This window comes from Eubalaena glacialis, chromosome 10 (assembly GCF_028564815.1).
Source record: "Eubalaena glacialis isolate mEubGla1 chromosome 10, mEubGla1.1.hap2.+ XY, whole genome shotgun sequence".
Classification (NCBI taxonomy): Eukaryota; Metazoa; Chordata; class Mammalia; order Artiodactyla; family Balaenidae; genus Eubalaena; species Eubalaena glacialis.
Window position 1 is genome coordinate 18,496,000 of NC_083725.1, and position 12,405 is coordinate 18,508,404.

The window sequence follows — 12,405 nt, forward strand, 5'->3', positions numbered from 1 at the left end:
ACTCTCAGTGTCATCTGTAACATGGAGAGAGTGCTGCATATGTGTGGCTACTCTCCAATGTTGTTAAGAGTTTTACTATAATGTATAGTAAGGTGCCTAGTCCAATGTAGTAAGTGTCTAATATTGTAGCTGTTTTTATAGCTGTTTTTATTATAGTTTCTTTTTTTCCCCTAACCTAGTTGGACTCATGGTGATGGCTCCCTGCAGGGTGGTCCTTCTGACAGTGTTTTTGTGAGAAGGGAGAATGGGCTGTAGAACTCATCCTGATCATGTCTCTTGAGTGGTCATGAAGAGGGTTTTGGTAGAGGTCCAGGCAGTGGCCAGGCGGGACCAGGTTAAACTCTAGGCCCTCAGACTCCTCTCTCCTCTGACTGCCCTAAATCCTTTCATTCCATTAAGGTCCAGGTTGAGACCCAGAACCACATCCACAAGGGCCCCAAGTTCAGGCCCCAAGTGTAGTTTTCCAGGACCCCCCACCATTACCCCATACTGGGATGGGGGCCTGGCATGTTTGTCCTTCCCCTGCTGCTGGGGTTAGTAAGGGAATCCAAGGAAAGGGACCGTATAAAATAGGAGGAGAAAAGGAAGAAACTGCACTGTTGAGAGTGAACAGACCAGGTGGGAGAGAAAAAGAGTATCTGAGGTCCTCTCTGCTGATGAGGAGGGCACTCCACAGCTCCCCCTGCTGGCTGGATGGAAGACTGAAGTCCCTGTGGAAGCATAAAACCCACCCTGGACCAGCCTGAAGTCAAGGTTGGGTAAAGAGCCCAGCCAGGAGCTGGGGGGATGGGAGGAGGGAAGGGCTCATCCGCCTGACAATTTCAAAACCTGAGGTTTTTGTCAAAAAAATACGTGTCCCTGAACTCCACCCCAAAACCTGCTCAGTCATTGTTTCTTAGGGTCATGAGGCTCAGGAACCTGTACTCTTTAACAGATTTCCCCCAAACATTTGAGGGTCTTTAGGGCTGAACAGAAAAGGATCTAGAACATTTTCCCTGTGGGTTGATTTTAAATACCATGCAAGTTAGACTGAAGACAAGTTTGGCAACAAACATTTTGGCTTGACAAATGTTTATCGTACACCTACCATGTGCTAGGAACGTATTCTGCCGTCAGGCTGCCTCTCTGTTTCGAGGGCTGGGTGGACTTTGTAAAGAGCCATCACCCCACCGACTTGTGGGCAGCCTAGGAGCACGCATGTGCAGTGTGCCAAGGGGCGTCTGGGAGCTGGAACTGGGAACAGGAAGGGGGAGCTGGAAGCGGAGCATGGGGGCGCCTCTGCATTTTTCATTTTTGAGATCCAATGCTGTCGACAGAAGGTGGATTACCCTGGCTTTCTTTCCTCTTAAACTGAAATGTGGGGAAGCCTCCTTTCTGCCCACCCTTGACGTTATCCTTCTTGGACATGATGAGAGTGAACCACGGGTTTACGTCTATTTGCTCATCTGAAATTTGGGCTCTGTGCGGTTCTGCGTACTACGTCTTAGCCAAAGTAAAGGGACTTTCTGCTTTACTCTTCTCCAGCAAAAACAACAGTGAGTCAAAATAAACAACCTCTGGAATCCAAACGCTGGCTCCTCCTACCAAAAAGGCAAACTATTTCTCTTTTTATTGACGGAGGCCCTCGGTGTGCAGGGCACGGTTGTGCCCACCTTCAGCGCGCACCCACCTGCATCAGAGCGCGCTGGCGACCAGGTGGAGAAATCCTGGTGCCGAGACGCGCTCGCTGCGGGAGGCCTGGATTGAGAGCTTTTAATCAGGGATACTTTTTTTAAAATCTTGTAAGTTAAGTTGATTTTCTGTGGCTCACAGGCCCTGATCCAGCCAACAGTCCGCCTCCGCCCCCTCGCGGTGTCCGGTCTTAGCCGGGGGCCGGACCTCCATCCGCTCCAGGCCGCGGGGGCGGGGGGCGAGAAGGCTGGACCTCCGCGCCGCAGAGAGCCCAGATCCCAGAGCCGGGCGGGGCTTGGCCGCCCACCCGCGGCCACTTCCTCCAAGCCCTGCTGACCTCTAGTGGTCACGCGATGGAACTGACAGGACGCTGGGCCAGAGTGGAAAGCCAGGGTTTGTCTGGAACCTCCGCGTTCTCACCCTTGCTTTGCAAAGTAGAATCACTTGGGACCTTTGAAAATACCCCTGGGGGTCCTGTGCGTGAGCGTGTGGCTGCATGGGGTGAGAGACCTGGCTGGAACTCAGACCCTAGGAAAAGACTCAAGAAGCAAAGGGGGGCTTCCCTGGTGGCGCAGTGGTTAAGAATCCGCCTGCCAATGCGGGGGACAAGGCTTCGAGCCCTGGTCCGGGAAGATCCCACATGCCGCGGAGCAACTAAACCCGTGCGCCACAACTACTGAGCCCACATGCCACAACTACTGAGCTCACGTGCCTAGAGCCCGTGCTCCGCAACAAGAGAAGCCACCGCAATGAGAAGTCCGCGCACCCCAACGAAGAGTAGCCCCCGCTCGCCGCAACTAGAGAAGGCCTGCACGCAGCAACGAAGACCCAGCGCTGCCAAAAATAAATAAATAAATTTATTAAAAAAAAAAAAAAAGAAGCAAAGGGTCCTGTCAATTTGTCCTTGAGAGTCGGAGACGATCGTTTACAGCCTTTTCTGTGTTCACAGAGTTCACACTCTTTGCTCTTAGGAAGTTCTTCCTGTTGTCTCACCTCTGTTCCCTCTCAAGAAGAGATAAATCTCGAATGAAAAAAAGCCAGTTTACCCATCAGCTCTGGTAGCACTGCAGGATAGGTAAGTCGGCCTGGGGCTGCAGTACCCACAGCTGCCTGGACGCGCCGGGCCGATTTCTCCGGGCTCCGCGCTCCGCGCTCCATCAGGCCCTCGATGAAATGGGTTGGAAGGGAGAAGAACCAGCACCAGCACAATTAAATTAATTTCCAGCAGCTGCATGGGATTAAAATTACCCACTTCTCGCCGGACTCTGTTTAATGTTCCTGAAAACAATCTCCTGATCCTCTACTTCTACTCTTTTCTCTTCCTCATAGTCTCAGCTTTTGGTAAATTTACTCCTGTTGCTCTGCCCCTCCTCCCTGTAGGCGTGGCTGGAGGGCACAGCCCTGGTGAGACCCACCCTTCCCAGACTTGTCCAGGGAGCTGGGCAGGGGCAGCATCGGGGGCAGCATGACCCTCAGGAGTGGGACAGGCTCTGCGAGTGGCTCAGCCCTCATGGAGTTTCCAGGGAAGTGGAGCCTTGCACGCCCCATGCCCGTCCTTCCAGGCAGCAGAGGAAAGGCAATAGCCACGTTAGAACAAGCGCCAGATGGGTGGAGGATGCGGGCTCACGTGCTGTGCTCGCCGTCGCCAGCTCACCTCCCCTCTGAGCCTTAGTCACGTCCTCCGTAAAACAAAGAAGAGACTGAATTAGATAATACGTAGACAAAACGTATGTATATAACATATAGATATATAATGGACAGAACCCTGCCCAGTAGATGATCATACATAGTGTTGATTATAGTAATAGCTATATAAATACATAATAAATAGCACTGGTTGAGGGCACATTACAGCACCGTGTTTTAAGCTTTTTACGTGTATTGTTTAATCATCACAGCAATGTGCTGAGGTGAATCCTTTTATTATCCCCATTTACAAATGAGGAAAACAAGGTAAAGAGGTATTGGGAGACGTGCCCAAAGGCACACAGTAAGTGGGGGACTTGGAACGTGGAAAATGAGCCCTAGAAATCTGATCACATGTCCTGGGAGAATGTATCACTGGGCGGTGCCCATACTGAGGCATAGTGCTTGCTTGTCTCTGTGCATGTGGGAGTGTGTGTGCACACACACACATATGCACACATACACATAAACACATATGCACACACATGCACATACACATGCACATGCATGCACACACCCAACACACATATATGCACATACACACACACACATATACACATACACACATGCATGCACACATACACAATACAACACACATATACGCACATACACACATACATACACATGCACACATAACGCATACATACATACACATATACACACATACATATATATACACACATACTCACATGCAAACATATACATTCACACATCCACACACACATCCACACATACATGCGCACACATACACACGTACATACACCCATGCACACATATACACACATGCACACATACAGACACGTCCTTGCACATTGTCACTGTGTAACTGAAAACCCTGCACCCTTCCTCCTAGAAGAGTTTCCCTAAGGAGGCCACCTCTTGGAGAAGTAAAGGGGAAACAAATTAGTCACTGCAACTACTAGGAGAAAACTAGCAGGAAGGGAAACCAAGTGCCTTTGGACAGAGGGAGGAATTCCCGAGGAACCAGCTGGGCCGACAGGGTGGGGCAGTCAGCCACCCACACCTCAAATTGTGAAGCAGACTCGTGAGAACAGGAGCAGGCTTCCTGTGACACTGTCCTTGCCTGGATTAGCCTGTTTCTTTCTAGGGACCCCGGGACCCAGCTGTTTAGCATGAGAGGCAGCGCTCCTGACGCTGCCATGCTTCAGTCAGCTCATCCCAAAGCTTCATCCAGGGATTCCAGCAAGGGGCCAGATCCTTTCTGTGCTTTTCGTGTAATTGACACTTAATGGAATTTGTTCAATTTCGAGTTCTCCTCTGCTGCACTCTGTTCCCTTCCTCACTGATCTGCTGAATGGAGCTGGGGGTGGGGATTTAGACTAGGGACTTGCTTCCGCCCTTTTCTAGCTGACAGCCGTGGCCACATCATTACCTTCTCTGGTCAGCTCTAAGGTCCCATCCGGCCTGACATTCTCAGTCTAAGATTCTAATCAGGTCTCATCAGCCACGGCCCACTGTGGCTGGTAGGTAACTTGGGTAGTGTGTGCAGGGGGGTCATTGCATTTGTGAGCCTCAGATGACAGTGTGTCATCACAGCAGAGGAAATGGTGTGTGAACGGGGGCATATGTCATCCTGACACTGCCCCTGCCCACATAGCTTGATCTCAGAGTCAGAATCAGGTTTGCAGATAATGCAATGTCGTCATGGAGTTACCTTCCCCCAAATACGTCAAAGGGATAAAAGGAAATATCAGAGTAAAGGAAAGGGATAACCCAAGAGAGTGGCTCTGAATCACAGCTGCCCCCTGCATAGCACTGCGTAGTGCCAGCTACCGTCCTAGACCCTTCAAGAGACCAACTCATTTAGTTTTTGGAACAACGCTATGGGGGTAGGTACTAATAGAACACCCATTTTACAGATGAAGACACTGAGCCATAAAAGGTTACACAGCTGGTAGGTGGCAATGCTAGGATTCAAAATTATAAACCAGTGTTTATAGTTTTAACCATTAAATTATATTGCTTCCCAAGGAAAGTCTATGTCCAGGTGGAAGGAGCCACTTGGTAGAAAGTAAATTTCCAAGTTGTCTCTGGAACCCGGATTGGATACTGCCCATTTCAGAGGAAGACCGTGACCGGGAAGACGGGAGCCCCTCACAGCCAGAGCACTTGCTTTTTGCACACTAAAGTATGGGCAGGGAGTTCCTCCTCTATTTAATTTTTGCTTGTAGCCCCCAGGCATATGCCTGGCACTCCCTCATCCAGAGGATAAGAACAGCGGGATGCTTTGCCCTCTCGAGATGACATTCTCAGACTGGCCCTCTGAGGCACATCTCTCCCATCCTCCTGAGGTTTCACTTCCTGCTCTGGCCACCCCCATGCCCACCTTCCCTGTGGGAGGACTGGCAAGGCCCGGGCAGCAGAATGTCTTTGCATCATGGGCCAACCCTGGCGCCTGCGTCACTTCCCTATTTCTGCTGAAAACACACGCTGAAGATAGAACTGGGAGGCGAAGCCCCAAGATGGGTTCGAGCAGAGAAGGCAGCTGCACCCAGGTGGCTGAGCTGCGATAGAGCGTGAGAGCCGGTGAATCATGGGAGAATCCCGAGTACAACCCTCACTGCACGGGCAGCTCACCCCCTCTCCTTGGGTGGTGCCGGCTGGAGCTGGCCTCATGCCATGGAAGTAGAGAAGGAAGAGGGGGGATCACGGAAGTGAAAACAACACCAAAAGAGAGTGGAGAGGAAGATGAGTGAAAGTCCTAGCTGATGCAAATATTGACTTAACCATTACGGGAGTAAATAAAACTCCCATTTATGTTATGCAAGTGCTATATTCTTTGAATACTCTCCTGGAGGAATGTTTTATTTCACCATAGAAGAAAAATGTTTTCATATTCTCTCCCGCTGCTCAGACCCAGAACCCAGCGAGGCCTTGTGCCCCCGAGAGCCATAATATTATTTGTTAACATTTTTATGATGCCAAATGGTCTGTAGGAGAACGGGCGCAATTCTTTAGCTGGGAAACCATATGGCACGACGAGTAATAAATAAGGTTTTGTGATAGTTAATGAACCTAATTGCCAGCAAAGGCTTTAATACAGAGACTGTGCTGCTGAGAATTTAGCACCACGTTAAGGATGCTGCGGAGCTCCCCTGACTTCTGAGGCTTAATTTAAGTTCTATATTGCAAACGCCAGAAAATAATTCCAAACCCTCCTGCTGGAACAGCAACCTGCTGGTAGACTGTGATTATACCGAATTACTAAAATCACAATCAATTTTATACACACAGTTAACCCTTGCCAGGAAGGACTCACAGGGAGGAGAGGGATCAAGATTGCAACCCCTTCTACCTGTGGCTCTGGATGGAGGACAGTGAGAGGCAGGAAAGGGGTGGTACCCGAAGAAAGGGACCGGAGCCAGGGGTCCTGGTCTGCAAAGAGAGGAAGTGGGAGAGATGCTGATAGGAGACCTAGGCACAGGCACGGTGTGTTGGATTTCTCTAGTCCTGCAGGGTCCCTTTCCCTGTGGGACAAGATGACAGAGGGTCTTGGAGAGAGGGGTCTGTGCTCACCCGTCACTCCCAGCAGCAGGAAACCTGGCAGAAAAAGGAACTTTGCCATTGCTGTTATTATTCCATAAGTCAAGGTTATTAACTAGAGAAGATCAAATCGTGGCAGTCAAATAACCTTGCACTGTGGAAAATGTAAATGCCAAACAGCTGCCGCTGAACTTTCAGTGGTGTCTGGTCCCTGGGCGAGAGAGGCACACGGCAACAAGGAGAGGAGCTGGAGGAGAGGATCCCACCCCCTTTTGGAGCTTGCAATAGCCTCGCCCACCCACCAGCCCTGGCCCGGATGGAGGAGAAGGGTCAGCCGTAGAAAGAGAGTCTACCGTAGCAGGTCAAGCCAGGCGTGGAGGGAGAGAATGCTTTGAGGCTGCGGCACCCCATCCACAGCCCAAGTTCCATGGCAATGCCCAGGCTGTGGTTTGGAGAGCAGCTCAGAAATGTCCTTTCCAGAAGAGTACTGTGAAGGAGAGGGGAAACCTAGCACAGCTCTGTGTGCTAGGCCCTCCTGCATTCAGAGAGGGCAAGTGGGGCAGGTTGAGAGGTGAGAGTGGGTATTGGAAATAAGGAATCTTCCCATAAATCAAGAAGACAATGGAAAAAGCTCAGGTTGGAGAAGCTGGTAAAACCAAAAATGTACAGAAGAATCTGGAAGGTCATTAGAACCAGGTAGGAGGCAGAGGCAGGCCTGGCCTCAGGTATGAGACCCCGTGATGGGGTGACCACATATGGCCATATGGCTCCTTCCCAGGGAGCTTAGGACAAAGCCCATTTCCTGCTGTGGACTAAGGTAGATTCAGCCTCATCTGGGATGTTGGGTGCACTCTGGAGTCCCAGCAGTAGGGTTTACGGCACGGGCCTTACGAGCTGTGGCATCAGGTGTGAGACGGAGGATGACGCATTACCGTAGGTGGTAATAAGCTTCTTGAAGGCAAGAAAACTGACCTTGGCAGCCAGCCTGCGCACACTTAGGAAGTTGAACGAGTTGAATCTCAGAGGACTAAACTCCACAGGGGACCAGAAGAGGAAGCACGTGTATCGATCCAACCAGCCGGGCGGTCGGTGTGGTGGGTGACAGGTCCCCCAGGCAGCCCTGGCAGGGTCTAAGACCCTCACGGTCCGCTGGAGAGGGTAGGACCAGTGCACGCTCAGCGCTTCTCTTGGTGCAGGACACTGCCTGCTGCCCTGGCTTGTCTCGGGTCTGTGGTGCTCAGCCATGGGTGTGGCCCTGAAGTGGATGCTGTCAGCTGCCTTGTCTATAAATCCTGCCTCCCGAGCTTGGTGATAGACGCTGAGACCCTAAAGTCTTTCCCAGACCCTACCTCTGGGGGTGGGGAGTTGAGAAAGGGTCGCAGGACTCCCACAGGCCCTCTCTAACCCTGATGGAACTTCAGAATCAACTGGGGAGCCCCACCCCCAAAGACTCTAATCCAGCAGATCTAAGAGTAGGTGTTTAAAGTTACACAGGTGTTCTGGACACAGTACTGGATAGAAAACTATTTCCCTGCACGGTTCCTCACCCTCACTCTAACCTCCCCACTCAGCTCCAGACTGTGGAAGGAGAAATACATACGCTCTCCCTGGTAAGCAATTGACAGAACACAGAGATTCTGCTTAAACAGCGAGCAAGATGGAGAAGCAAAAGGAAGGCAATCTTAACTCCAGGGTGGCTAACCAACCCCTGGGTCAAGGGCACAGGTAAGGTTGTTGAATTTCCACATCTGGTGGCCTTTCCAGTTAGATAGATACACATCTGGAGGCAGAGGGATGACAATGGCCTTCAGATCTTTGGTGTTTGTAATTTGATGGTATTTCCGTATTTATAGATGAGGAAAATGAAGGCCAGAGAGGTTCTGTGATTCTTACTCAGAAGGACGGTATGGAAACTGACTAGAACCCAGGTGTCTTGACTCTAAGTGTGTGCTCTTTCTAGAACAGTTTGCTTTTTCTTCCTTCAAGTTGTGTACTCTGGGCACTGGGAAGATAAAACAAGAGCAAAAGAAGATCTAGGATTCGTGTTCATATACTGGATATGAAGGGGACAGAGGGTTCCCAGAGGAGGAAAATGTAAGATGCTGCAGGAGCTCACCATCTAGTTGGAGAGATTCTTACAAAATCGTAAAGCTGTTTATTAAAGTTAAGATAGTGTAGGGTTTATGGAAGGAAGGACCTTATCAGAGAATGCTTCCTAGAAAAGGACTCGGAAGTGATAAGTGCTTACTGTTAATTGTGAGTTGATCACCCAGCTCTGTGCTAGAGGCTTTGGGAAAAACAAGGATATTGTGTCTGCCCACAGGGAGCTTTCAGTCAAGTTAGAGAAGCAATGTACACCTGAGAGGCATGGAGAATGCCAAGGCAAGCAGGCCCCTGAGCCCTAGCGGTGGGACCCAGACTCTCAAGTGCCGTGGTCTCCCAGTGAACCTCACTTTCTCCAGATTCTGAGAAGTGGGGAAAGTTGGACCAAGACTCCCAGTGGCAAAGGGGGCTCCCTGGGGATCCTGGGCAAAGAGTCCACAGAACCTGAGGGAAGAACTGCTTCCTCAGGGTCAGGGGGTGCAACTGGAATAAGCTCTTGACTGGCTTCTCCATTCCCCCGGGGCCGGAGGGCAGAGCCCAGGGCCTCAATGACCCCAGCTCTCCCTCTCCCAAACAGAAGGTGGTAGGAACCCACCATGGGCCCTGAGCCCGGTCAGATCCAGCAAGTCCTGAGAGGAAGAGCTGCCAGGTGTGGATTTAATACTGTACATAAATACACTTTACAATCACAGGGAAGGCTTTCTACTTTGAGGAGACCATCGAATATGTTATAGTGATGCAGATCCAGTGAAAAAAATGAGAATAAATAAAAGGAAAGATAATTATTTGATGGAGTTCTCTTAGGATATGCCACAGCAGGGAATACCTGCAAACAATACAGATTTCTAGAGAGACACAGCTACTCAAGCATCAAACTAACCTTTAAATTGTCAGAAGCGAGGATGGGAGGAAAGGAACGGGAGCGATCCGGGTGCACATCATGCCGTCACTACTGGGTCCCTCACTCCACCTGGCTGGCAGCGGTCTCTGTGCACCAGCCACAGCACAATCCCGCAGAAGGGAGACGTCGCCTAATAAATGTCTCTGGAAAATTACGACTGTACTGCTACAGTAAAAAGATGGCGCCGTTTGTCTCAGTGCCATCTGCACAGGCTCATTTGTTGCTCCCGAGGCAGCCCACACGCACCCAGCAAGTTTGCAACTCTCCACCACTTGAAGTGCTTTCCTCACGAGGATGCTCTGGGGCCTGGGGTGCTAATTCCTCTTCCGGCTCTGGGCAGTCAGCAGGAGAGAAGCTGGAAGAGGCCTGCAAATGAATGCTGCAACATCAGACCTGGACCTTGGGGTAGAGACCAGGAGCCCGGCACCCTTCCCACGCAGGTGAAGAGGAACACAGAGCATCGTTCATTGTTCATTCATTCATTCATTCATCTATTCAACCAACTATACGGAGGATCTGCTACTTGCCAGGCGCTGTGATGGACATTGGGGCCACCTGGGTAGTTTGCTTGCACTTCCTGAAGGATTGGATTCAAATGTCATCTTCTCCATGAGGTCTTCCCTGGGCCCCCCATCTAATATGGCAGCCCCCCCTTTTGTAGCAGACTCCCACCCCACTGGGAGTCGCCTTTAACCAATGACTGATGGACACAAACCCCTGAACCCTCTGACTCGTTTGCCCCCAGTGGCTACCACATTGTGAAATGTTTGGTGCTGTTGAAACATAAAATCTTGAGGAGGGAGTAGGTCGCTATAAAGCTAGGAATATGCACGTGCTGCATTCACAGGATCTGTGGGCATTTAAAGCACCTGCATTGAGCTGGTTCCATTGACAGGTTGGAGGTGGCATTGCTGAAAGCTGGTGAATGAAAGGGACAATATACCGGTGTGGAGGGATGTGGCCATGGTCTTTGCTTGGACCCCAGTCCATTTTTTCATCCACCTGGAAGACACAGGCTGCTCTGGCACCTCTGGGAATCTCAGCACAGCAGCAGCCAAGCCCATCAAGACCACGATCCTGAGAAGGCTTGAGATGCCTCCCTTCTCTCCTTCAGGGTCCTCTGCTGATACTGAAATGGACACCTCTCTCTTCTCCCCCTTCCCTCCCCTCCTCTCTCTGCACACAGCCCAAGGACCTCAACTTCATATGTAATAACCCTCCTTCGCTGTCTTCAGGAAGAAGCACTGTTCTTTCTGTCATGTGCAGAAACACTTGTCAGACTTTGCTTTGCGACTCAGCAAAGTCCCAAAGCAAAGTCTCAGCAAAAATCACTGGTGGGGAAATAGGGACCAGAGTATGACGACGCTTGCTTGGGTTTTTTTCAGTAGGCAATGCAGATATGGTGATGGTGTGAATCAGGGGCTAGAGTGAATCAGAGCTGCCCAGTGTGGACAATGAACTAGCTGGAGCCCATCCCCGAGGTGGTGAGTCCAAGGAAGGGGGTCCCTGGCATAATCGGGGTGATTGTGTGGTGTGGGTGATGGTGGTACAACGCAGGAGCCTTGAAAGCAGCACGAGAGAGGAGGGAATTGCTGACGGATATTCAGGAAGTTTAATTAAGAGAATTCAGTGACTGATTAGGTGTTTGCGTGTGGGGAGGAGAGCAGATTTTTGTGGGAAGGAGAAATGAAGGACAGAGACAGAGATTGAGAAAGGGAAGTGGACAGAGAGGAAAGGCAAAGAGATATTAACAGGATTATAGAAAGAGGTAGAGAATGACAGAGGTCAAAAGAGAGATGCAAAAGAAGCAGTCAGGAAGAGTCAATGAAACTCCTAGTGAGACTTCCTTATTTTTTTTAACTTATTTCCAACTAATTATAGACTTACAGAAAAGTTGAAAAAACAGTAGAGACTTCCCACATACCGCTCACCCAGCTTCCCCTAATGTTAACCTTTTATACAACCATGGCACAGCTATCAAGACCAGGACATTAACATTGGTACAATACTGATCGCTAAGCTATAGACTTTATTGGAATTTCACCAATTTCCTAGTGAGATCTGGAGATGGAGAAGCATAAACACGCAGAACCAGAGAGGGAGATGGGTTTAGACAAAAGAACTCAAGGTCCCCTTCCTGGAGAAAGTTTAGAAGGTGGCCCCATCAGATCTCAAAGGCATGGACTATCTTAGGGACGTATATTTGGTACCTCATAAGTGGTTACTTAATAAATGAATAGATTCAAGTGCTCCAGTCACAGACCAGTCATTGCAACAAGTATCCACACAACCAACCACAGTCCTCAGTCTTTTTGAAGCTTCCTCAGTGTCCAGGATCTGTGGCTTACACCGTAGGCATTTTTAAGGGGCCAAATGCAGAGGGCTTCTTCTAATGTCAGGTTCCCAGCTTCATCCTCCGGAGAGAGGTTCCTCTACTAATGCCCTCTGCTGACCTCTCTCCTTAAGTGTCTCCATGGGAGCACAGTCATGGCAGCCAGGATCTCAATCCCACTCCCTTTGAACATATAATTTAGGGACTG